Source organism: Protopterus annectens, chromosome 1.part0 (genome assembly GCF_019279795.1).
Source record: "Protopterus annectens isolate FY-2018-M chromosome 1.part0, PAN1.0, whole genome shotgun sequence".
NCBI classification, from domain to species: domain Eukaryota; kingdom Metazoa; phylum Chordata; order Ceratodontiformes; family Protopteridae; genus Protopterus; species Protopterus annectens.
Genome location: NC_056725.1, coordinates 1,203,901,230 through 1,203,925,267, shown reverse-complemented (window position 1 = coordinate 1,203,925,267; position 24,038 = coordinate 1,203,901,230).

Below are 24,038 nucleotides of genomic sequence, written 5' to 3'. Positions count from 1 at the left end.
TTTGGACATGTGCTGAGGAGGGATGCAGAGTATATTGGGAAAAAGATGCTAAGGATGAAGCTGCCAAGTAACAGGAAAAGAGGAAGGCCTAAGATAAGGTTTATGGATGTGGTGAGAGAGGACATGCAGGTGGTTGGTGTGACAGAGCAAGATGCAGAGGACAGGAGGAAATGGAAACAGTTGATCTGTTGTGGCGACCCCTAATGGGAGCAGCCAAAAGAAGAAGAAGAAGAAGAAGTATATTTTGCCTGATAATATGGAGGACCAGGACACACCTTTGGAAATAATCCTGGTAAGTATTGATATTTTGAAGAATGGGTAAACTGACACCTTTGGAGTGGTACATTTTGTAATATCTCATGCTTACCCCTAATGTTAAGGGTAGAGTTTTGTTTTTTAAGTAGGTACTTGCCATGGGGACTGTAGCAAAAGCCCAGGCTCAGACTGCTAATACTAACATATATAATAAGATACAAATGGAAGGAGACCTAATGGCCTGCCCCATCACATCAGTGTTATATCTACCTCTTATGCCACTATCTTTCCCTTGTCTCTTCCTTTCCTTGAGCTGTCTTGGGCATCCTTGAAACTCTCTGACTACTAATTCTGAACAATGGCCTCTAGCAATCCATTAAACAACTCTACCACTCTCTACATGAAGTAACACTTCCATAAATGTGTACTGAATCATTGTCTTTCCATCTGCCACTCATGTTTCTTTTTTCCCCTATCTTCTTTTTTTACCTCTACCCTCTCAGTTGTCCTCTAACACTAGAATGCATATACAGCAGTAAAGAAAAGAGGATGCGTGGGTATGATTTAAATCTAACAGGCTGTTAATGTTTTTCTAATGTCCTGACTCCTCCAATACCCCATATTGATAAATGGGCTTTGCACATTTTTTACCAGCTTAAATTTAGAAAAATAGGAAGAATGGAGGGTTTGGTGAGAATCATGATGATGTCATACTAGTGTTGGCAAGAAAGACCATCTTGCTTGTCAAAAACATCAAGATTATGTAGTGATCAGAGCTGAATTAGTTGATTAAAGAGACCTGTGGTGACTTGCAGAGTAAGTAGACAGGAGACAGCAGAAATTTAATGTAGAAAAATGCAAGTGGAAGAATCCAAGAAAGTAGTATATGGCTGGGAGGGTGACCATAAGCTGGAGAAAGGAAGAAAATAATCTGGGGTTATATTCACTCCTAAGATAAATGTAAAGGGCAGTAACATCTATCAACAGCATGCTTGGTACATAGTTTTAGAAATAAATTCCAACAGTAATAAGGCCCTCCTTCCATTAAAATGTACATTAGTAAATCATCATCTAGTTTATTCTCCTCAGTTCTAGCAGCTACACAGAGGAGGAAATTTAAGCTGGTAAAAAATGTGCAAAGCCCATTTATCAATATGGGGTATTGGAGGAGTCAGGACATTAGAAAAACATTAACAGCCTGCTAGATTTAAATCATACCCACGCATCCTCTTTTCTTTACTGCTGTATATGCATTCTAGTGTTAGAGGACAACTGAGAGGGTAGAGGTAAAAAAGAAGATAGGGGAAAAAAGAAACATGAGTGGCAGATGGAAAGACAATGATTCAGTACAAATTTATGGAAGTGCTACTTCATGTAGAGAGTGGTAGAGTTGTTTAATGGATTGCTAGAGGCCATTGTTCAGAATTAGTAGTCAGAGAGTTTCAAGGATGCCCAAGACAGCTCAAGGAAAGGAAGAGACAAGGGAAAGATAGTGGCATAAGAGGTAGATATAACACTGATGTGATGGGGCAGGCCATTAGGTCTCCTTCCATTTGTATCTTATTATATATGTTAGTATTAGCAGTCTGAGCCTGGGCTTTTGCTACAGTCCCCATGGCAAGTACCTACTTAAAAAAACAAAACTCTACCCTTAACATTAGGGGTAAGCATGAGATATTACAAAATGTACCACTCCAAAGGTGTCAGTTTACCCATTCTTCAAAATATCAATACTTACCAGGATTATTTCCAAAGGTGTGTCCTGGTCCTCCATATTATCAGGCAAAATATACTTCTTCTTCTTCTTCTTTTGGCTGCTCCCATTAGGGGTCGCCACAACAGATCAACTGTTTCCATTTCCTCCTGTCCTCTGCATCTTGCTCTGTCACACCAACCACCTGCATGTCCTCTCTCACCACATCCATAAACCTTATCTTAGGCCTTCCTCTTTTCCTGTTACTTGGCAGCTTCATCCTTAGCATCTTTTTCCCAATATACTCTGCATCCCTCCTCAGCACATGTCCAAACCAACGTAATCTTGCCTCTCTGGCTTTGTCTCCAAACCTTCCAACCTGGGCTGACCCTCTAATATACTTATTCCCAATCCTGTCCATCCTCGTCACACCCAGTGCAAATCTTAACATCTTCAACTCTGCCACGTCAAGCTCTGACTCCTGCCTATTTGTCAATGCCACTGTCTCCAACCTGTATAACATAGCTGGTCTCACTACCCTCTTGTAGACCTTCCTTTCACTCTTACTGGTACTGCCTGTCACAAATCACTCCTGACACTCTTCTCCACCTACTCCATCCTGCCTGTACTCTCTTCTTCACCTCTCTTCCACACTCACCATTACTCTGAACTGTTGATCCCAAGTACTTAAACTCATTCACCTTCGCCACCTCTACTCCCTGCATCCTCACCATTCCTCTATCCTCCCTCTCATTCACACACATATATTCTGTCTTAGTCCTGCTGACCTTCATTCCTCTTCTCTCTAGAGCATATCTCTACCTCTCCAGGTCTCCTCCACCTGTTCCCTACTCTCACTACAGATCACAATGTCATCTGCAAACATCATAGCCCACCGAGACTCCTGTCTGATCTCGTCTGTCAACCTGTCCATCACTATTGCAAATAAGAAAGGGCTCAGAGCTCATCCTTGATGTAATCCCACCTCCACCTTAAACGCATCCGTCACTCCCACCGCAGACCTCACCGCTGTCACACTACCCTTGTACATATCCTGTACCACTCTTACATACTTATCTGACACTCCCGACTTCCTCATACAATACCACAACTCCTCTCCAGGCACCCTGTCATATGCTTTCTCTAAATCCATAAAGACACAATGCAACTCCTTCTGACCTTCTCTGTACTTCTCCATCAACACTCTCAGAGCAAACATCGCATCTGTAGTGCTCTTTCCTGGCATGAAACCATACTGCTGATCACTAATCATCACCTCCCTTCTTAACCTAGCTTCCACTACTCTTTCCCATAACTTCATGCTGTGACTGATCAGTTTAATCCCTCTGTAGTTACTACAGCTCTGCACATCACCCTTATTCTTAAAAATCGGTACTAAAACACTTTTTCTCCATTCCTCAGGCATCCTCTCACTTTCCAAGATTTCATTAAACAATCTAGTTAAAAACCCCACTGCCATTTCACGTAAACACCTCCATGCTTCCACAGGTATGTCATCTGGACCAACAGCCTTTCCGTTCTTCATCCTCTTCATAGCTATCCTTACTTCCTCCTTGCTAATCCACTGCACTTCATGATTCACTATCCGCACATCATCCAACCTCAGGAAAAATATACTATCAGTGTCATATAGAATGTACCTTCAAACATACATTCATATAAAATGACTATTTCAAATCTGTTTTCAATTATTTGTTTGTTAACTGGGTAAGTTAATTGGAAACACGTACTTTTTTTAGGGTGACCCAGAAGACTTTTTGATAATGCAACTTTCTCAAAATCTGGAAATACCTTAATGTGAGTTTAAGACTGACTACATGAGCAATGGGAAGATAAACCGCAGCTGTGATGATATCTAATATGCAAGATCTCTGCATTCAGGAGTAACCTGGGACATTATTGCCCAGCTTAGCAACCTGTTTACAGTCCCCCAGTATGCATATTGAGATTGTGGGGTTCAAACTGCATTCATTAGGATGATAGGCTGCAGATTATTGCTTTATCCCAAAGTGCTACAATGAAAGCTATAATACATATGTTCATTCCTGGCTAGTTTCCTAGTGATGCAGACTCATTTTAAATGCTAATCACCAGCATGGAAGACCTTTAGTTTGCCTCTGTCTGGTCAGAACAATTTCAGTGCTTGTTTCTTACTTGGATCAGTTTAGACTTGAATCTAGAGATCAGCAGATAACATACAAATAACTAACTAATTAATAATTAATAATAAATAACTTGAGACGGTTTACCCCTGAATCCATAGATCAGTAGTAGTAGTGGATATATCAAAGAACAGGATTCACTGGTGGAAATTGAATATTTCTGAGTGCTGATGTAAAAAGAAACACGTTTTTCAAGAGGTTTTAACCCCAACAATGATGCAGGTCACCTGGGCTTGAGTAGCAATAACAGCACCTGAGGAGCTGACCAGGAATAAATGTCCAATAGCTAGTGCTCCTACCACAAGTATAGCCTGTGGAGCATATGGCACACCAGAGGATAGACCATGCAGTTCATCTTGCTGAAGCTTGGTTATAAACAACATGCAAAAGATGGCTACGAAGTGTAAAAGCAATAGTGGAGTTTGCTGTTGCATGCATGCTAAATATAAGCATGCAGATCAACAGCAGGATTGCACCATGAAGGACAATTCTGCAGCAGCTATGGATGACAGGCACTTAGGTCCTCTGCCCCAGCTTCTCACTGCCCAGAATAAGATACATTACCAAAGGAAAAAACACCCACTTCAAAAATAACAAAAAGCAACCAGGAGAAGAACCACTCTTAGAAAATGACAAATTCATTCATTTAATCCACAAGTTTAGCACTTTCGTCTCTGATAGATTCAGAGACTTCCTCAGAACAACTTTAATTTAAAATACCCGCTTTTTAAAGCTAAATAAAACCACACACCCTTTATGTAAAACCAATCACAGCCGTCCAAATCCAGAAGTGAGTTTTTCAAAATATAAGAGTATATAACCTTATAAAAAAATCAACTCAAATAAGTCATTATAAAAAGGCTACAGCTTGATAATAAAATACAAAACAAGAAATGTAACGATAATCTCCACCAGTAAATAACACAAAAGACCACGAGCAGGCAGTCCTCTTCACTAAAAACGTGTTTAATTGCCTTGAAGTGCGTTTATTTCAATACACTTTTCGTCGGTAAGTATATCCGACTTCTTCAGAAGTTAAAACAAGCATCAAGTAACAACGGGAATTCAACAATACGTATGCTAGCTGGTTTAATTAGTGGGTTGGTCCTTTCCTTCATTCACAGATAGTTGCTGTAGTAATTAATTACTTCAGTGTTTTCCCACCCCCTTGTCTCATTTAACTTTTGAGTAACTCTGTAAAATTTTCTGGTAGTTTGTATTATACTAAACTACCAGAAATCCACCCCACCAGCTAGCAACACTCTAAAGCACCAAAAAAGCAAGTTGTCAATACATGTTAGAAATACAATTTACAAATTAATATTGTTAAAAATCATTGAAAACACCACACGTAGTTCTTACACAAATTGATACCCCTAGTTTTACCGAGCCAGTTGGTCTCAAATTGAAGTTAACTTAGACATTAAATTTGCATCGCTTTTGTATGTCAGCTTCTCGGGAATTAAGGATTCTAGAATAAGTGTCATGTACATAAAAGTACATAAAAGTACATAAAAAATACATAAAAAAATACATAAAAAATACATGGAAAATATATGTGTATTGAACTGTAGAAAAAATTCCACCTATTAACATGTAACCATTTAGCCCCCTCTTTCCTCATACGAGTTTGACGGGAACAAGCATCTTGTGTCTAAAAGGCACGCATTATCACTGAGTGGAAATCTAAATGAACCCAAATTTGTTATTTTATTTGTTAAGTGCAGAAGGTTTTCTTTCGATATTGACCTGAAACACATAACATTTCCTAGGCTTTTGAGTTCACTTTTCATAAACTCTCTTATTTTTATTATTTTTGTATTTAGTTCTCCCCACTCAATAATGCGTGTATTTTATCAATTATTATATTGTACTAGAATGGTCCTCAAATTTAAGATAGCCTTTCCCCATATCATAATTGGTAGCCTCAATATTAGTGTTCAGTGTTTACAGGTTCACCTCTCTAGATTTTTTAATTTTAGAATACATGCAATAGAGGACATTTCATTGATACCAGGTTTTTGGTTAGCGTTAGTCCGTAACTGCCAAAGCAGTTCTTTCCTTTCTAATTTTAAAGAATCATAGCCTCCTCTTATGTCCCTTATTTGTTGATCTATTACCCTAAATTTAAACTCGTGGCCAATGTTGTCGACATGGTGCCTTGCTAAGGCATTAGTCATCTTGTTGTTCCTAATACTGTATAAGTGCTCGTATATCCTCTCATTAAGTATCCTATCGGTCTTCCCGATGTAAAATGCTGGACAAGACGAGCACTTAGCTAAGTATACCACTAGTCTGCTGTTACAATTGAACTTAGAGTAAGTTCGAAACTTTTGGTCTCCTATCACAAAATTCTGTCCTTCTTCAATATGTTTACAGTATTTGCACATTTGGCACTTGAACATCCCTAAATGGGTTGTGTATGTTCGACCAGCCCCTTCCAGTAGTTGCTTCAAGTTTTTCCCTCGTTTATATATTATTTTAGGCATTGGTGGCAAAATAGCTTGGAGTTCATTATCATTACACAAGAACTCCCAGTTTTTCAAAAATGTATTTCTAATCAAGTGTGAGTCTAGATTAAATGTGCAACTGAAACCATAGAAGAAATGTAAATTATTTTCTTCCATTACCCTTTGTGCATTTGTCCCATTCCTATTTGTGTTAGTGTTGTTTAACAATGGGACATATTCCTTTGACCTTCTTTTACTCTTAACTTCATCCATGATTTCAAGGACAAACTCGGGTGGGTACCCACGTTTTAAGAAAAATTGAGTTAAGGTACCACATTCCTCCATAAAGTCGTCATCGTCACTAATCATCCGTGCTGCTCTAACAAGCTGCCCCTTCAACACCGATTTCTTCTGGTGCATAGGGTGGCAACTTGAATAGTGCAGCATGGAGTTAGAGTAGGTCTCTTTACGGTATATTTTGGATAGCCATCTCTTGTTAGCGTAGTCCTTTCTCAGATCTATATCTAGGTAGTCTATTCTATCCTTATTAAATTTGTAGGTAAACGAAAGGAAGCTAGTAGACGCATTGAGAGTCGACATTAGATCTTTTATCTCTGATTCTGTCCCTTTGAAAATCAGAAAGATGTCATCAAGGAACCTTGTATACAAAGCTAGTTTCGTAAAAGTAGCTTTTGCTGTTAAAATGTTCCTCCTCTCCCAATACGCCATAACTAAGTTGGCAATACTCCCGCCACTTGGAGATCCCATGGCTACCCCAATTTTTTGATGAAATAACTCATTGTTAAACATCAAGAAGTTGTAGGAAAGAGTAGTGTCAATTAACTCCCCCACCAATTGAATTTCGTCGTTTGGTGCATTTAGAATTCTCAACATTGCACCGACCCATTCCATCGCTATATCGTGAGGGATGGATGAATATAGGTCTTTTACATCAATAGTGACCAACAAAGAGTCAGGGTAGAAATCAACTGCGTTAATAGTTTCCAAAAAACTCCATGAGTCTTTGGTTATTTGGCTTTCTTTTTTAACATATTTCTGTAAGATCTTATCAAGAACCTTACTACAAGTATAGGTAATGCTCTTCCTCCCATCCACCAATGGTCTCATGGGGGGGTTATTGATGTCTTTGTGGATCTTAGGAATGCCGAACAACACCGGTGTTCTAGGTGTTTGTTGCTGCATGTATATATAGGTTTCCCTGTCTATTCTAGATTCCACATAGAGCTCTTCAATAAAACCCTTAACCCTTTGGTATGCCCCATTCATTTCGTTTAGGGATACTTTGGTGTAAGTTTCACTAGATAGTATATGGTTCATTCTGCAGTTGTAGTCTTGGGTTGTGTATGTTCGACCAGCCCCTTCCAGTAGTTGCTTCAAGTTTTTCCCTCGTTTATATATTATTTTAGGCATTGGTGGCAAAATAGCTTGGAGTTCATTATCATTACACAAGAACTCCCAGTTTTTCAAAAATGTATTTCTAATCAAGTGTGAGTCTAGATTAAATGTGCAACTGAAACCATAGAAGAAATGTAAATTATTTTCTTCCATTACCCTTTGTGCATTTGTCCCATTCCTATTTGTGTTAGTGTTGTTTAACAATGGGACATATTCCTTTGACCTTCTTTTACTCTTAACTTCATCCGTGATTTCAAGGACAAACTCGGGTGGGTACCCGTTTAAGAAAAATTGAGTTAAGGTACCACATTCCTCCATAAAGTCGTCATCGTCACTAATCATCCGTGCTGCTCTAACAAGCTGCCCCTTCAACACCGATTTCTTCTGGTGCATAGGGTGGCAACTTGAATAGTGCAGCATGGAGTTAAATGAGTCTCTTTACGGTATATTTTGGATAGCCATCTCTTGTTAGCGTAGTCCTTTCTCAGATCTATATCTAGGTAGTCTATTCTATCCTTATTAAATTTGTAGGTAAACGAAAGGAAGCTAGTAGACGCATTGAGAGTCGACATTAGATCTTTTATCTCTGATTCTGTCCCTTTGAAAATCAGAAAGATGTCATCAAGGAACCTTGTATACAAAGCTAGTTTCGTAAAAGTAGCTTTTGCTGTTAAAATGTTCCTCCTCTCCCAATACGCCATAACTAAGTTGGCAATACTCCCGCCACTTGGAGATCCCATGGCTACCCCAATTTTTTGATGAAATAACTCATTGTTAAACATCAAGAAGTTGTAGGAAAGAGTAGTGTCAATTAACTCCCCCACCAATTGAATTTCGTCGTTTGGTGCATTTAGAATTCTCAACATTGCACCGACCCATTCCATCACTATATCGTGAGGGATTGATGAATATAGGTCTTTTACATCAATAGTGACCAACAAAGAGTCAGGGTAGAAATCAACTGCGTTAATAGTTTCCAAAAAACTCCATGAGTCTTTGGTTATTTGGCTTTCTTTTTTAACATATTTCTGTAAGATCTTATCAAGAACCTTACTACAAGTATAGGTAATGCTCTTCCTCCCATCCACCAATGGTCTCATGGGGGGGTTATTGATGTCTTTGTGGATCTTAGGAATGCCGAACAACACCGGTGTTCTAGGTGTTTGTTGCTGCATGTATATATAGGTTTCCCTGTCTATTCTAGATTCCACATAGAGCTCTTCAATAAAACCCTTAACCCTTTGGTATGCCCCATTCATTTCGTTTAGGGATACTTTGGTGTAAGTTTCACTAGATAGTATATGGTTCATTCTGCAGTTGTAGTCTTCGTTGGTCATTATTGTAATGCCCCCACCTTTGTCGGGTTTCATTAGGCGCACAGGAGCCCTTCTTAAAAACTGGAATTCCTCCCTTTCACTGTTTGAAATGTTCTTTTCCCCCCGAGCAAACCTAGCTGTTTGTTTGTTCAGATTTCTCAAATCCATTTCAGTAACCTTTTCAAATAGTTGCAAGGTGGGGTGTAGTGGTGGATTATAGACACTTGACACATAAAGCTCAGATTTCTGGCCAAGGTCGTTACCCAGCAGTAATGACAGGTTGATTTTCCTAACAAACAATTTCAGGTCAATTAGAGTGTGTGCCAAATCAAAGTGGGAGGAAGGAACAAAGGTGTTCCCTTTCGAAAGTAGTTCTATAATGTCGTTACTGATATAATAATCAGTGTAATTAAATACATTAAAGTCACCGCTCTTGTTAGCCAGAATCTTACAGTCTAGACCATTATTAAGGTTTTGATCGGGGAATTCCCCTGGTGTTACCACCTCTTCCTCCTGCCTCCTTTCCTCCTGTTGTTCGGTACCCTCTGATTGGAGGCACCAGATTGAAAATTTTGTTGCTGAGGTACTCTCTCATTAACCTCAGCTATATTGCCTCTGTCATTGTTATTGGTACGCCTTTCATTTTGATTCACCAACCTCTCGCTTCTTCTAACACCATTGTCGTTAGAAGGCCCTTGGTATCCCATGTCATCCTGTAAATCACCCTCACTGGTTATATTGCATTGGTCAATTACTTGGTTAGGCCCTGCTTGTCTCTCTACATTTGAGCCCCCACTTGTTGCCAGAGTAACTTTAGCTTGTATTGCCGGTTTAGGGTAAGCTAACCCATTTACATAGTCTCTAACATCTCTAGCAATCTTTTTCTTTTTAGTGACATTAAGTTTGGCTAGGTGCTCATCAATGCTGATGAAACATCTCTCGTAGTCGAACTTGTATCTTGAGTAATTAATGTCATTTTTAATAGTTCTGTCCAGTTCCTCAATTTCAGCTAACAAGTTGTTAATAAGTATCTGGTATTGGTCACACAGTAGCCCCATCAGTTCAAATCCGTGCTTATCAAAAAGTGCAATAAGCGCGATGTAAAAGCTGGACCCCTCTTCCAAGCCTGCAGGAAACTGCCAGTACCTTAGTCCTTTAGGCACAACTTTTAGTCTGATACATTCCCGAAAGTATGCAACTTCGAGTTGCAGCTTTCTTACTTTGAACAGTTTTTCGTCAAATGTACTTAACCTTACTGACAGGTCAGGGCTTACCTCACTTGTATTAGTTGTATCGCCCCCCAGTCTGTAGATCTCCAAAGGTAAATTCTCTGTGCACCCAAGCATTCAAAGAGGGAGTCGTAACCATGCCCCCGCTTGCATCCTGGCGTCCGGTTCCCAGGGCGTTTACTAGGTTCACTGGTTCCACTCCAGAATCCATTAATCGGTTAGAAAGCCGGTTCAGTGTGGTGCCCTCAATGCTGTTGTTTTCACTGTCACCATTGCGATTAGAGGGTCTGGTGGTAGCGTTGTTGTTGCAGCTATTCAGCCCTTGCATGTCTCCTGACGTTTCTCCCGTTGTACCTACTTCAGCGTTCCGCTCTCTCCCTTGAGCAGCAGCTACCGTCTCAACCTGTTGAGATAAACGGTCGACCTTCTGAGTAAGAAGCTCGATGAGAGCTGTAAGGTTACATCTGCTCTCTTGCGATCCGTCTCCTTGTGAGTTTGGACTTCCCGTATCCATGGCCCGCAAAAACAAACCAAGAAATGTAATGATAATCTCTCTCATCGAGCTTCTTACTCAGAAGGTCGACCGTTTATCTCAACAGGTTGAGACGGTAGCTGCTGCTCAAGGGAGAGAGCGGAACACTGAAGTAGGTACAACGGGAGAAACGTCAGGAGATGTGCAAGGGCTGAATAGCTGCAACAACAACGCTACCACCAGACCCTCTAACCGCAATGGTGATGGTGAAAACAACAGCATTGAGGGCACCACACTGAACCGGCTTTCTAACCGATTAATGGATTCTGGAGTGGAACCAGTGAACCTAGTAAACGCCCTGGGAACCGGACGCCAGGAGGCAAGTGGGGGCATGGTTACGACTCCCTCTTTGAATGCTTGGGTGCACAGAGAATTTACCTTTGGAGATCTACAGACTGGGGGCGATACAACTAATACAAGTGAGGTGAGCCCTGACCTGTCAGTAAGGTTAAGTACATTTGACAAAAAACTGTTCAAAGTAAGAAAGCTGCAACTCGAAGTTGCATACTTTCGGGAATGTATCAGACTAAAAGTTGTGCCTAAAGGACTAAGGTACTGGCAGTTTCCTGCAGGCTTGGAAGAGGGGTCCAGCTTTTACATTGCGCTTATTGCACTTTTTGATAAGCACGGATTTGAACTGATGGGGCTACTGTGTGACCAATACCAGATACTTATTAACAACTTGTTAGCTGAAATTGAGGAACTGGACAGAACTATTAAAAATGACATTAATTACTCAAGATACAAGTACGACTACGAGAGATGTTTCATCAGCATTGATGAGCACCTAGCCAAACTTAATGTCACTAAAAAGAAAAAGATTGCTAGAGATGTTAGAGACTATGTAAATGGGTTAGCTTACCCTAAACCGGCAATACAAGCTAAAGTTACTCTGGCAACAAGTGGGGGCTCAAATGTAGAGAGACAAGCAGGGCCTAACCAAGTAATTGACCAACGCAATATAACCAGTGAGGGTGATTTACAAGATGACATGGGATACCAAGGGCCTTCTAACGACAATGGTGTTAGAAGAAGCGAGAGGTTGGTGAATCAAAATGAAAGGCGTACCAATAACAATGACAGAGGCAATATAGCTGAGGTTAATGAGAGAGTACCTCAGCAACAAAATTTTCAATCTGGTGCCTCCAATCAGAGGGTACCGAACAACAGGAGGAAAGGAGCCAGGAGGAAGAGGTGGTAACACCAGGGGAATTCCCCGATCAAAACCTTAATAATGGTCTAGACTGTAAGATTCTGGCTAACAAGAGCGGTGACTTTAATGTATTTAATTACACTGATTATTATATCAGTAACGACATTATAGAACTACTTTCGAAAGGGAACACCTTTGTTCCTTCCTCCCACTTTGATTTGGCACACACTCTAATTGACCTGAAATTGTTTGTTAGGAAAATCAACCTGTCATTACTGCTGGGTAACGACCTTGGCCAGAAATCTGAGCTTTATGTGTCAAGTGTCTATAATCCACCACTACACCCCACCTTGTAACTATTTGAAAAGGTTACTGAAACGGATTTGAGAAATCTGAACAAACAAACAGCTAGGTTTGCTCGGGGGGAAAAGAACATTTCAAACAGTGAAAGGGAGGAATTCCAGTTTTTAAGAAGGGCTCCTGTGCGCCTAATGAAACCCGACAAAGGTGGGGGCATTACAATAATGACCAACGAAGACTACAACTGCAGAATGAACCATATACTATCTAGTGAAACTTACACCAAAGTATCCCTAAACGAAATGAATGGGGCATACCAAAGGGTTAAGGGTTTTATTGAAGAGCTCTATGTGGAATCTAGAATTGACAGGGAAACCTATATATACATGCATCAACAAACACCTAGAACACCGGTGTTGTTCGGCATTCCTAAGATCCACAAAGACATCAATAACCCCCCCATGAGACCATTGGTGGATGGGAGGAAGAGCATTACCTATACTTGTAGTAAGGTTCTTGATAAGATCTTACAGAAATATGTTAAAAAAGAAAGCCAAATAACCAAAGACTCATGGAGTTTTTTGGAAACTATTAACGCAGTTGATTTCTACCCTGACTCTTTGTTGGTCACTATTGACGTAAAAGACCTATATTCGTCCATCCCTCACGATATAGCGATGGAATGGGTCGGTGCAATGTTGAGAATTCTAAATGCACCAAACGACGAAACTCAATTGGTGGGGGAGTTAATTGACACTACTCTTTCCTACAACTTCTTGATGTTTAACAATGAGTTATTTCATCAAAAAATTGGGGTAGCCATGGGATCTCCAAGTGGCGGGAGTATTGCCAACTTAGTTATGGCGTATTGGGAGAGGAGGAACATTTTAACAGCAAAAGCTACTTTTACGAAACTAGCTTTGTATACAAGGTTCCTTGACGACATCTTTCTGATTTTCAAAGGGACAGAATCAGAGATAAAAGATCTAATGTCGACTCTCAATGCGTCTACTAGCTTCCTTTCGTTTACCTACAAATTTAATAAGGATAGAATAGACTACCTAGATATAGATCTGAGAAAGGACTACGCTAACAAGAGATGGCTATCCAAAATATACCGTAAAGAGACCTACTTTAACTCCATGCTGCACTATTCAAGTTGCCACCCTATGCACCAGAAGAAATCGGTGTTGAAGGGGCAGCTTGTTAGAGCAGCACAGATGATTAGTGATGATGACGACTTTATGGAGGAATGTGGTACCTTAACTCAATTTTTCTTAAAACGTGGGTACCCACCCGAGTTTGTCCTTGAAATCACGGATGAAGTTAAACGTAAAAGAAGGTCAAAGGAATATGTCCCATTGTTAAACAACGCTAACACAAATAGGAATGGGACAAATGCACAAAGGGTAATGGAAGAAAATAATTTACATTTCTTCTATGGTTTCAGTTGCACATTTAATCTAGACTCACACTTGATTAGAAATATATTTTTGAAAAACTATGAGTTCTTGTGTAATGATAATGAACTCCAAGCTATTTTGCCACCAATGCCTAAAATAATATATAAACGAGGGAAAAACCTGAAGGAACTACTGGAAGGGGCTGGTCGAACATACACAACCCATTTAGGGATGTTCAAGTGCCAAATGTGCAAATACTGTAAACATATTGATGAAGGACAGAATTTTGTGATAGGAGACCAAAAGTTTCGAACTTACTCTAAGTTCAATTGTAACAGCAGACTAGTGGTATACTTAGCTAAGTGCTCGTCTTGTCCAGCATTTTACATCGGGAAGACCGATAGGAGACTTAATGAGAGGATATACGAGCACTTATACAGTATTAGGAACAACAAGATGACTAATGCCTTAGCAAGGCACCATGTCGACAACATTGGCCACGAGTTTAAATTTAGGGTAATAGATCAACAAATAAGGGACATAAGAGGAGGCTATTATTCTTTAAAATTAGAAAGGAAAGAACTGCTTTGGCAGTTACGGACTAACGCTAACCAAAAACCTGGTATCAATGAAATGTCCTCTATTGCATGTATTCTAAAATTAAAAAATCTAGAGAGGTGAACCTGTAAACACTGAACACTAATATTGAGGCTATCAATTATGATATGGGGAAAGGCTATCTTAAATTTGAGGACCATTCTAGTACAATATAATAATTGATAAAATACACGCATTATTGAGTGGGGAGAACTAAATACAAAAATAATAAAAATAAGAGAGTTTATGAAAAGTGAACTCGAAATCCTAGGAAATGTTATGTGTTTCAGGTCAATATCGAAAGAAAACCTTCTGCACTTAACAAATAAAATAACAAATTTGGGTTCATTTAGATTTCCACTCAGTGATAATGCGTGCCTTTTAGACACAAGATGCTTGTTCCCGTCAAACTCGTATGAGGAAAGAGGGGGCTAAATGGTTACATGTTAATAGGTGGAATTTTTTCTACAGTTCAATACACATATATTTTCCATGTATTTTTTATGTATTTTTTTATGTATTTTTTATGTACTTTTATGTACTTTTATGTACATGACACTTATTCTAGAATCCTTAATTCCCGAGAAGCTGACATACAAAAGCGATGCAAATTTAATGTCTAAGTTAACTTCAATTTGAGACCAACTGGCTCGGTAAAACTAGGGGTATCAATTTGTGTAAGAACTACGTGTGGTGTTTTCAATGATTTTTAACAATATTAATTTGTAAATTGTATTTCTAACATGTATTGACAACTTGCTTTTTTGGTGCTTTAGAGTGTTGCTAGCTGGTGGGGTGGATTTCTGGTAGTCTAGTATAATACAAACTACCAGAAAATTTTACAGAGTTACTCAAAAGTTAAATGAGACAAGGGGGTGGGAAAACACTGAAGTAATTAATTACTACAGCAACTATCTGTGAATGAAGGAAAGGACCAACCCACTAATTAAACCAGCTAGCATACTTATTGTTGAATTCCCGTTGTTACTTGATGCTTGTTTTAACTTCTGAAGAAGTCGGATATACTTACCGACGAAAAGTGTATTGAAATAAACGCACTTCAAGGCAACTAAACACGTTTTTAGTGAAGAGGACTGCCTGCTCCTGGTCTTTTGTGTTATTTACTAATAAAATACAAAAGGCTCAAATGTAAAACAAGTTTTCACATATTTAAAAGAGAACTCAGGGCATAAATACACACATCATAGGTAGATGGTAAAAGTTATAAATAGTCTATATGCATAAAATGATATATGCCCATAAGCCTATTCTCATGGGTGCCAGAACCATAGAGTGAGGGGGGAGAGACACCCCCCACACTTTTGCAGCACTTGCGACCATCCCAACTCATCATTACTTGCACAATGACTGCGCGTCTGTTTGAATGGATTTCTTATTTTAACTGCAGTTTGGGCGGATTTCTTTATTGCAGAGCTGGGGATAACTGACATTTGGGCGGATTTCTTTTAAATGCAGTCTCGGATTTTTCTTTTTACTGCAGTCTCAGTCTCGGATTTCTTTATCGCAGAGCTGGGGATAGCTGCCATTCGGGCAGATTTCTTTTAACTGCAGTCTCAGATTTCTTTATTGCAGAGCTGGGGATAACTGCTGTTTGGGCAGACATTCAGCCATGGTTTAACTGCTGCCTTCGGGATTACTGTATGCAGAGCTAAGGTACTGTCTACAGAGGTGTGTGTGTGTGTGTGTGTGTGTGTGTGTGTGTGTGTGTGTGTGTGTGTGTGTGTGTGTGTGTGTGTGTGTGTGTGTGTGTGTGTGTGTGTGTGTGTGTGTGTGTGTGTGAAAATGCCCCTAACTGGATACATCTGGTGGCTAGAGGTACAAAGGCTCAAACCCTGTACCTTGGGTGCAGGTAAGATCCTAAAGTCCCTAGCCACCATCACTTGTGAATTTATGCCTCACAATTTTGTTCTGTTCCTCATTAAATCTCTGCTGTTTCAGGAACAGTAAAACAAAACCTTTTATGCTAGCAATTTTCTAAGTTTATAAGATCAGTATTTGAAATGTGTCCTTATTTTGGGGCTGTATTCCCCCATTATTGGCTTTGTTCTGTATTTTTGTGGTAAGAGGTTGAGAGCTATGATGAGAAGTGAGAGCTGAATTCAGTAAATGATAGCCATTTAAGTTTGTCTTCCTGTATTTCAGGAAACTGATTTAGCTTAGTGGTATGTTGCTGACTGTAGTGCACAAGGTTCTGGGTTCAAGACTTGGCAGTGAAATGTACACTGGTAGCACAACATTTTATGCAAGCAACTTTCCAAAATTATACAAGCAATGTTTAAAATATGTCCCTGGTGTTTGCCCCCCCCCCCAAATTGAAAATAAGTGCAAGAAGCTGTGCAACATGCCTATGGCTTACACTACTGTGATTCTGTATCTGTATTTTCACACACACACACACACACACACACACACACACACACACACACACATATATATATATATATATATATATATATACATATTGTGTGTGTGGAAGTAGACTGTTATCATGGAAATGTTCTGAATAGGGCAGTTTTATCATTAATGGTGCATGCATTTTGCTTCATTGCCTACTGAAAAATGTTCAAACAATAAATTTAAAATGCGCTCTAACTTACGTCTAACAAGTGTGCTGTATTATACAAGGAATATAATTTAATAAAGTCAGGAAGGTGTATCAAAGAATGCATGTATGTTTCTTGTTTTGTGCACAAGGGGTCTCTGATTTGAAAACAGCTCAAAGGTAATCTTTATTCACCACTGGCCAGATGCATTTTCTTTGGATGTGGTGTGGGTTTTACTGCTGTTTCAATGAATGTGAGTTTCAAGGGCAGAGACATTTTAATGCCAAGTCTAATTTCATTGTGAGACAGTATTGCTTTGTTTAGCAGATATCTGTTCGTGTTTGTGCATTGTGCTATAAAATGTAAAAAAATTTAATCCAATTAATCATTGTAGAAGTAAAGCAGTATCCACACATTAGTGTTTATGGTAAATGGGGTGAAATAGCCAGGTAATAGGACATTGGAAAGGCTGCAGGGGGACTCTAGTGCTATATATTGGTTCTTTTCTTCAGTTTGCGTTTGAAAGTTGGTATCCCACAATTCCATTGGAGTGGGTGGGGTTGTGTAATTATGTATGCATATTTTACGTTAATCAGCATACAGATTTGTACCTATTTTTCATGGGCCTGAATGTTGCGGAGAGATGGATATATACCACAGAGGCTACCACTGTTCCAGAACAAACTATCCATAAAGGTAAAACAAAGCTCATCCATCCATATTCAAATGCAACTTGGATTTAAAGATGGGCAATAGAAAATGTACTCCACAATTGCCCATCATACCACAAATAGATAGAGGCAGTTCCTAAATGCTGCATCCCTTATATAGGTCCCCTCAAATTATCTATGGAATGATCACAGTTATTCTCACTAGGGCTAATATACAATTATCAGGCATGGGATAGGTAAGACCAATCAGAAAATGTTAATTAAAGAATCAAGCACCAAAAGGGAATTGGCTAAGCTTAAAAAGTCCTCCAAGTGAATCTATGTTGTGGTAGTAAATAGTTATAAAAATTGCCCTTTTCAGAACACTAAGTGCCCCTCTCACCCTCCAACCCCCCCAGTCTTCAACAGCTGCCTATTCTGCTGTCTTGCAATTTTTATCTCTCCAAAGTCTTCAGTCTTAAAAAGCATGCAAAGGAGAGAGAATCATTAAGGCCTGGCCATTGTGTGGCATTAACCCGCAATTGCCATAAAACTTCCTGCTTTTCCAAAAGTAGAGTCCATGGACCCCTTCTCATACCTACATTAAGAACTTCTATAATAGTAACTTTAAAAGAATGGTCATTGAATTCCATGCAATGTTTAGCTAGGGCATTGGTGTCCTTTCTTATTCTTATATCCCTTACACGTTCATAAATATGTTTTTTTAGTTTCCTCTCAGTTTTACCGATATAGAAACAGGGTCACCTTGTGCAAAATGCACAATAAATGACATTTTCAGTATTGCATGTACATTTTGTATGACATTGTTGATTTTAAATGTAGGACCTTCCAAAATATAGGGGCAATAGTTACATAAGCCACATTTTTTCATACATCCACCACTTGGCTCTTTATAGTTATGTTCTAAAATACTCTTCAGACATCTACCTCTCCAATAAACAATATTGGGTTTTTCACCCACACAATATTTGATGTCTTTATTATTAGAAATAACTTCCCAATTTTAAATATGTCAGCAATTATTTTCCTTGTTTTATTAAATGATGTAATGAACACACTTTGAAAATGAGTGCTCCTGACTTCAGCAGTCATATCTGCAGGGCTGTCCATAGTGATACTTGGAAGAACACTGGTATTCCCGCCAGTATTCTCATGTAGATGGAATAATATAGGTTTAAAGTAACCTCTCTCTCTTATTAATAACCTCTAACATCACCTCATTAATTAGGTAACTGGGGTACCCTCTTTTCAAGAACATATCTTTCAATACATTACATTAATTCAAAAAAGCTTTGAATAGGGTCATCATATGTGCAGCCATTACAAATTGTCCCTTAACAACAGGTTTTTTCTGCTTATAAGGGTATGAACTATCGGTGTAAAAAACTACTGGAGTATGTTTGTTTTCTAAAAATTTCAGCTGTAAAGGTCCTTGAGGGAGCATGTTTAGCTAACTAAACATCTAGGTATGCAATCTCTTCATGACTAAAGCAATGGGAACATTTCAAAAAATTAGGTGATGAATTAATATACTCAAGGAAGTCACCAATGGAGTATTTTGGTCCATCCCAATAGATAAATATGTAATCCAAAAATGAATATAGGCTTTCTAGTGTAGAAAATAGGGGAAATTACATAATTTAATAAAACAAGCAAAAAAATTGCTGACATTATATTTAAAAAATGGGTAGTTATCTCTAATAATAAAGACATCAAATATTGTGTGGGTGAAAAACCCAATGTTGTTTATTGGAGAGGTAGATGTCAGAAGAATATGTTAGAACATAACTATAAAGAGCCAAGTGGTGGGTGTATGAAAAATGTGGTTCATGTAATTATTGCCCCTATATTTTGGAAGGTTTTACATTTAAAATCAACAATGTCATGGTCAAATTGAATGCAAGATGTACATGCAATACTGAAAAGTTCATTTATCGTGCATTTTGCACAAGATGTCCCTCTTTCTATATCGGTAAAACTGAGAGGAAACTAAAAAAAATGTATTTATGAACACCAAAGGGATATAAGAATAAGAAAGGACACCAACTCTCTAGCTAAACATTGCATGGGATTCAATGACCATTCTTTTAAATTTGCTATTATAGAAGTTTTTAATGTAGGTGTGAGAGAGGGCCCATGGACTCTACTTTTGGAAAAGCAGGATGTTTTATGGCAATTGCATGCTTTTTAAGACTGAAGGCTTTGGAGAGAGAAAAATTGCAAGACAGCAGAATAGGCTTATGGGCATATATCATTTTATGCATATAGACTATTTTGTAACTTTTACCATCTAGCTATGATTTGTGTATTTATGCACTAATTTCTCTTTTAAATATGTGAAAACTTGTTTTATATTTGAGCCTTTTGTATTTTACTATCAAGTTGTAGCCTTTTTATAGTGACTTATTTGATTTGATTTTTTATAAGGTTATATATTCTTATATTTTGAAAAACTCAGTTCTGGATTTGGAGGCTGTGATTGGCTTTACACAAAGGGGGTGTGGCTTTATTTAGCTTTAAAAAGTGGGTATTTTAAATTAAAGTTGTGAGGAAGTCTCTGAATCTATCAGAGACGAAAGTGCTAAACTTGTGGATTAAATAAACAAATTTGTCATTTTCTAACAGTGGTTCTTCTCCTGGTGCCTTTTTGTTATTTTTATACATTACCAAAGGGCTGCATCCCAAAAAAATGGAAACAGAGATCCAAGTGGGGTGATGTGGGTACTGTGCTGAAAAGATAGCAGAATAAATGACTCAGTGAGGCACAAGGGAGGGGCTACAGAGTCAGAGCTACCTAGCCCAAGATATTCACACATGCACACGCACAAATATATGTATGTGTGTTGTATGTGTGTGTGTGTGTGTGTGTGTGTGTGTGTGTGTGTGTGTGTGTGTGTGTGTGTGTGTGTGTGTGTGTGTGTGTGTATTTATATAAAAGCATATATTAGCAAAGGATAAAATGGTTACACAGAAAAAAAAAATATTCAGTGAAAACTGCAAGCTAAAGACTTCACTGTTTGATACCTTAAACCTCTTGTCATGAAGGCCCATGAGATGCATGCAAAAAAAGGGTGTCATGATAGTTAAGGTGTTTGCCTTACAGATGCAAGGTGCAAGGTTTGATCGCCCTATGGGGTAATTGACTAGGCTTAAAGTGGCCTCCCAAAGGCAGGTAGTCTAGTGCTCACCTATGAATTTAAAATGGATGTCTTCTGACTGCCCATGCCACAACAGAATGTGCCAGTGACAGGGGAAGACACTAGCCCAGGTACACATCCAGGAGCTAGGGTTAAATATTTTGAATGCAACTAGTGGGGCCATGTGGCATACAGATGTCCATGGAGGCAAGGTGGGGAACAAAAGGTGAGGGAGCCAGTAAGTGGGAAAGACAAAATGCCAATAGTAGGTTGTCTTGAGACAACAGGGGTACCAAACTACCATCCTGCAGATGTCCTGAGAGGGAAGGATTTGGATGAGGCAGTACCATGTGCTTATGCAGTTACACACAGTCAGGCTAGGAGAGAAGCATGTGGTCTGGTAGCCTAGGGGAGACCCAGACAGACTGCATACTTGCAGCCAGGACTGGAGAGGTGGTTACTTCAGGGAGGGAACTACACTGTAGCAGTGAGACTAAAGGTGAGCCACAGCTGCTTGTGGGTACTGATGGTCGCTTGGACAGAGTGACTGAAAAGGTAGAGATGAGTAGTCGTACCCAGGCTGACAGTGAGGTACCACTGTCAGAGGATACCAGACTTCCTGTGGAAGGGGAGCTGGGAAGGGTTACAAGGAGAGAGTTGAGACAGGCTCAGCTCTCAGACCCTACATTGCAAGGCCTGAGGCAGGTAGCTAGGGAGGCACCTGATTCTCAAGGGAAGGGGAAATCTGTATACTGGCATAAAGAGTTACTATACAGAGAGTGGACCCCTGATGGAGGGCTAGAAGGTGAGACAGTACAGCAGTTGATAGTGCCTGGAGCCTACCATCTGGCACTTCTAGCCATAGCCCATGATATTCCCTTTGCAGGTCATATGGGCATAAAGTGTAGAAAGAGACATATTATGCAGAACTTTTATTGACCTGGAATTTCCAGAGATGTAACAGGGTACTGCAGGACCTGTGAGCAGTGCCAAAAGGTAGGTAAGGCAGGAGACAAGATGAGAGTTCCTTTGATGCCTTTGCCTGTGATTGAGGAGCCATTTCAGAGGGTAGCTATGGATATTGCGGGTCCTCTGAGTACCCCAAGTTCCACAGGGAAAAAGTGTATCCTAGTGGTAGTAGATTATGCTACACGATACCCTGAGGCAGAGAAGGTGGCAAATGCTTTGTTAGAGATTTTCAGCAGGGTAAGTTTCCCAAAAGAAATACTGACTGACAGAGGTGCCAATTTCATGTCAGACCTGCTGGCTTGTCTGTGGAAGTCCTGTGGGGTGAAACAAATGAAGACCACCCCCCTACCATCCCCAGAGTAATGGTCTTGTTGAGAGGTTAAACTCTACAATCAAGTCCATGCTACAGGCATTTGCAGATCAGTTTAAGAGGGAGTGGGACAAATATTTGACCCATCTGTTGTTTACTTATAGAGAGGTTCCCCAGAAATCCACAGGTTTTTCACCCTTTGAGTTGCTGTATGGGCATAGGGTGAGGGGACCTCTCGATTTAATTTGAGACGAGTGGGAAGGTGAGTGCAAGTCTCACAAGGAGTCTGTTGTGGCACACAGCCTAAAACCTCAAGACAAGGCTCAGGGAACTCATGGGCTTGGCCCAGAAGAACCTGGCAGAAGCCCAACAACAGAAAAACGTGTGGTATGACAGGAATGCTCGAGCTAGAGAGTATGCTGTGGGGCAGCAGGTAATGGTTCTCATTTCTGTCAGACACAACAAGCTGCAAGCAGTTTGGGAGGGTCCCTACAAGGTGGTAAGAAAGGTAAAACTACATGGTGGAACTGCTAGGAAGATGGCAGGGGTGCAAATTGTACCATGTTAACATGATGAAACCTTACCATGATAGGGAGGCCCTTGTGCTGAGCATTTGCAGTGGATTGCAGGAGGAGTCTGAGGGAGATCTGGGGACTGATCTCCTCAGTGAGGCTCAAGCTAATACCTTGGTGGAAGGGGTAGCAATGTCCCAGTAGCTATCTCCTACCCAGGTTTAAGAAATCCGAGCAGTGTTGCAGGAATTTGGGGACATGTTCACTGGGAAACCAAGGTGCACCCACCTGGTGCAGCACCAGGTGGATACAGGACCCCAAAGGCCTATTAGGCAGGCCCCTTATAGGGTGCCTGAGAGAGTCAAACAGATGCTGAGGGAGGAGGTACATGAGATGTTGGAACTAGGGGTGATTCAAGCATCCAACAGTCCCTGGACATCCCCAGTGTTGCTGGTGACAAACAAGGATGGCAACACCAGGTTCTGTGTGGACTACAGGAAATTAAATAGTCACACAGAGTCGGATGCTTACCCCATGCCTAGGACAGATGAGGCCCTAGAGCAGCTGGGTGGGGCTAAGTATCTTACAACCATTGATCTTACCAAGGGTTACTGGCAGGTGCCCTTGACTCCCAGTGCTAGAGAGAAGTCAGCCTTTGTGACTCCTTTTGGCTTGTATGAGTTCACAAAGATGCCGTTTGGGATGAGGAATGCCCCAGAAACTTTCCAGAGGCTGGTAGATCATATCCTAGCAGGATCAGGAGGGTTTGCCCTTGCTTACCTAGATGATATTGCCATTTACAGCCATTCCTGGCTAGAGCACCTTCAGCATGTCAGGGAGGTACTGGGCAGACTACAGAGGGCAGGGTTGACCATTAAGCCGAACAAATGTCAGGTGGGTATGGCAGAGGTCTCCTACCTAGGACATAGAGTGTGGAGGGGTAAGATAAGGCCAGAACCTGCCAAAGTGGAAGCCATTCAGGCATGACCCACACCTGTTACTAAAAAGCAGATGAAGGCATTTTTATGGACAGCAGGGTACTACAGGAAGTTCATCACAAGTTATAGTACCATAGCTGCTCCCCTCACCGACCTGACAAGGAAGAACAGGCCAGATAAGGTAGTGTGGACCCCAACATGTGAGCAGGCATTCCAGAAGCTTAAAGAAGCTTTGGGAGGACCCCCAGTGTTAGCCAGTCCAGATTACAGCAAATAATTTGTTGTGCAGGTGGATGCTTCAAACCATGGGGTGAGGGCTGTACTTAGCCAGATTTCTTCAGAGGGAAAAGAGCACCCAGTGGTTTATCTCAACCATAGGCTCCAACCCAGGGAAGAATGTTATGCAGCTG